We start from the raw sequence: 4,167 nt of genomic DNA, 5'->3' as shown, positions 1-4,167 counted from the left end.
AAAGAAAAAAGAAAAAGAAAAAATAAATCAACCAACCAACCAACCAAAAAACAAGAAAAGGCCTTCACTTTTGAGGAATGTGTGCTCATAGCAGAAGCTGATGGGTTGTGGGGCAAGTGGACTGTGCCACCAGACAGAAGAACTGGTAAGGTTGAGTGAGCACAAACTCCGTGAGTCTCAGAATTGAGTATGGTACGAGTGGGGCTGAAAGACCCCCAGAGCTAGGGAGACCCTCACTCAAGCCTTGGGATGATGCGACCACCCAATAAGTCACGAGAGACCGAACTTGCTGCAAGTGCACAAGGTTTATTGGGGATAGGCCGGTACCGGGGTCGATCTCGTAACCTTGCAGGCCAGAGGAGTTCGACCCTGAACATAAGAAGTGAGGGGTATTTAAAGGGAAAAATCACAAACTGGGGGGGAGGGTGAGGGGGTTACCAAGGAAACATAACAAAAAACACTGGAAAATTTCAGAGGGACCCAACCCAAGGTAATCAGTCAGTTAGGGAGGGGAACATATTCCTTCTAGGAATGTAATCTTCATCTGTCTGTGGGCAGGGTGGAGAGCCTCATAAACCAGTAGACCTTCATTCCTAGTTCAGTCCTCATTGTGGATCAATCAGGAGGGGCAGGTATCGGGAACCAGAGCCCTGAGGCTCTGAGTTAGCCAGGTTCCTGGAACTGGCCAGTCTACATTCCTGGCTGGCTACAGTAGCTCTCCATGTCCTTTTAGGTCAAGGTTATACACCATACATTTCTATTGATACATTTCTATTAAATGCTGTTATTTTAAAATTCTAAAATTCTCAGCCTTTCAGGGCCAGCTCCCTGCCTAACTCTACCTGCTCTAGAACATGGAATCCTATCAGATTCTACTGAGAGGACCATGACAATCAGTCACGTAGCATAAAACCTGGAGTTCTCCATGCTAATGAGATAGACCCCTAGTGTGTTCAGCCAATGAGCTTCCCCTTCCTGGCGTCCTTTCCTGCAAAAGATATTTAATCTCTGGTTCACCCTGAGTAAGGGGTATGCATTCACATCTACCATTCAATAAAGCAGTTTGAACAAGCAAGGACTGTCTCTGTATCAAAGATCATGGAGGAGGCCTTTGGCATAAAGAGCTGTGCCTAAAACTCCCAAGGAAGGCCTTCTCTCTTCCAGCCCCTCCACACTCTGGACACTCACTCGGAACCAAACTGGGCTCAGCCCCCAGGCAGAGCTTTGACTTCTCCTTTCCTGCTTGGCTCATGGAGGTCCTGAGGGGAACCATGGACTGGGGACCCCCATTCCAGACTCCCAGTGGTACAGCAGTGGCGCCTTTGTACACAGGAGACTTGGAACCACAGCAATCATCCCAGACTCTGCTGTTTCCCACCCAGGAAAACATGGGCTCCCTATTGCAGACTGTTTTTGCCTCCCCTAAGTGGCATGCCATCTGCTCTAGGCATCCCAGTAGTGAGGTAAGATACAGCCCAGACAGTTGGTAGTAATCATCCTTGACTTGTAAAGCCAGTTTCCTCAGATGTTTATGTAATTGGAGGAAGTAGACCGTTACTTGAAAGTGTTTAGATGGTCTCTTGCCAACTCTGGAAGAGAGACTGCAGTGTGACCATTGTCCTGCAGTTAGGTCCTGGTTCGATCCCCTCTCTGCCTGAAGCTGTACCTTGGTCACTTCTGTGTCTCTGTCGCTTAAATGTCTGTGTCTCTGTCGCTTAAATGGCCCTGAGCGGATGTCAATAGTAATTTTTGTATACCCACCTTTCCAACTAACACAAGAGCTTTCCAAGGGTGCACATGGAATTCTAGATTTGTGTATAAAAGTCCAGTGTACCCACAAGCAATTGGAGGGACTCAAGGTTAGAGCACCAGTGAATCAGGTCAAAGTCCACTTAAAAGTGTTCCTCCCAGCAGGGTGGTAATTAAGGCTGAGGCAGAAGAAGCTCCAGTTCAGAGCCAACTGTGCCTTCAAAACGGAAATGGTAAAAAAATATGGTCTTTCTACTCCTACAGCAAGTATCTCACAGAATATTAGATGCATTCCCAAGAACATAAAAGGTCTGGAAATCAGTTGAAGGCAAGCTCTCCACTTAAAAAAAAATTTAACCTGCCTGGTGGTGGTGGTGCCACACCTTTAATCCCAGCACTTGGGAGGCAGAGGCAGGCAGATTTCAGAGTTCAAGGCTAGCCTGGTCTACAGAGTGAGTTCCAGGACAGCCAGGGCTACACAGAGAAACCCTGTCTCGAAAAACCAAATAAACAAGCAAACAAAAAATTTAACCTGTGTTTCTTAGTTACTTTTCTCCTGTCATGACAGAACACCATGACCAAGGCAACTTATAAAAGGAAGCATCTCATTGGAGGCTCGTGGTCAGAGGCAGGCAGGCAAGTATGGTCCTCGAGCACTTGTGCAGTAGCTGAGAGCTTGCATCATGATCCATGTGAGGCAGAGAGAAGAAATAACACACCGAGAATAGCCCGGACCTTTGAAACCTTAAGGGCAGTCAGTCCTCCTCCAACATGGTCACACTCCTAATCCTTCCCAAGTAGGTCCTCCGACTGGGGACCAAGCATTCGAAAACGAGCCCATGAGGATCATTCTCATTCAAACCACCACAATATAATTTCTAATCATGTGATTCTATTTATTACACTTGATAGCCCTTAATTCCATCACTTGGCTTGGTGCTTATGTGCTGTCCTGTTTTTATAGTTTACTGATTGGACCATGCAGTTGAGTGACAGCAGTTTCTTGTCTTTTAATTGTTTTTGGTTGGTTACTTGGTTGGTTGGTTTTGTTTTTCCAGACAGGGTTTCTATGTGTAGCCCTGGCTGTCCTGGAACTCACTCTATAGACCAGGCTGGCCTTGAACTCAGGTGTCTGCCTGTTTCTGCATGTGCCGCCACCCACTGGTGTGATATCAGTTACTTGTAATAACATGGCTTTCTAGAAAACTCTCAGGACTCCCCACATTTTCAAGTATAATCCACACTTGTCCCCACAACTGTCTTTATTGATGAAGTCTTTTACTGAAAGGTCCATTAAAATTTAATTTGCCTCTCATTGCTTGCCTGTGGTCCTGTGTTAAAAATGAAATCACTTCCAGGCAGTGGTGGTGCACACTTTAATCCCAGCACTTGGGAGGCAGAGGCAGGCGGATTTCTGAGTTCAAGGCCAGCCTGGTCTACAGAGTGAGTTCCAGGACAGCCAGGGCTACACAGAGAAACCTTGTCTCGGAAAAAAAAAAAAGCAAACAAACAAAAATAAAGAATGAAAGTGAAAATTGACCTTTGACATTTTCTTGCCTATGTTTTGGTTTAGAGGAGTGTGTGTGTGTGTGTGTGTGTGTGTGAAAGAGAGAGGGGGGAGGGAGGGAGGGAGGGAAGGAGGGAAGGAAGGAGGGATGGATGGATGGAGGGAGGGAGGGAGAGAGAGAGAAAGAGAGATTGATTTAATTAGAACTGGAGACAGTAAATTTCTCCCATGTGCCACTGGGTGCCTAGGTCAAGCAAGAGCTATCTCCCTTCCCATCCAGGGAATAAGGCCACAGATTCATGTGTTCTTTGCTCACAGCGCCATCTGGTGGCTTTGGGATAGGAAGACATGCAGAATGGCAATGTGTGGCCGTGCAGACCTTATTCTAACACAGTAAAGCAGTTGCTTGCTCGTTTCCCTGGAGCCTCCTTCCCCAGCAGCCCTTTCCAGATTGCCCCACACCCACTCGGCACTTTGGTTCCAGAAAGTTCAAGCTGGTCCCTCTGGCTCTGGGCATTGCCCTTCTGCCTGTAGCCTCCTGGACAGTAAGGAACGCTGCTGGTAGCAGCCTGGGTGGGGAAAGAGACCATGACTTCATGGGTTTGTGCCTGGGGCCACCTTGAACCAGGCCTGGCTGGGACTTTAGTGCTAGGAGGTCTGTGATTTACTGTCTCCCTGGGCAGCAGGTGGCCAGGGTATTTTTAGCAGCTGGAGTTTTTAGGGCAAGGCTGGGGGAGGGTAGAACAGTGAGATCTGAGGACATCGATTCTTTCAAGGTCTGAGTTCAAAAATCTCCAGACCCTGGGCCTTTCCCCTAACACTCTTGGGTTTGGGTGTAGGGTGCTCATTGTAAAAGCCACACATTCAACCATTCATTTGCCTTCTCCATTTTTAAGGCAGTTAGTAAACGG

This window comes from Mastomys coucha, unplaced genomic scaffold (genome assembly GCF_008632895.1).
Source record: "Mastomys coucha isolate ucsf_1 unplaced genomic scaffold, UCSF_Mcou_1 pScaffold9, whole genome shotgun sequence".
In the NCBI taxonomy this organism is placed as follows: Eukaryota; Metazoa; Chordata; class Mammalia; order Rodentia; family Muridae; genus Mastomys; species Mastomys coucha.
The sequence above is the reverse complement of the archived record's forward strand: the minus strand, read 5'-3'. Positions refer to the sequence as shown.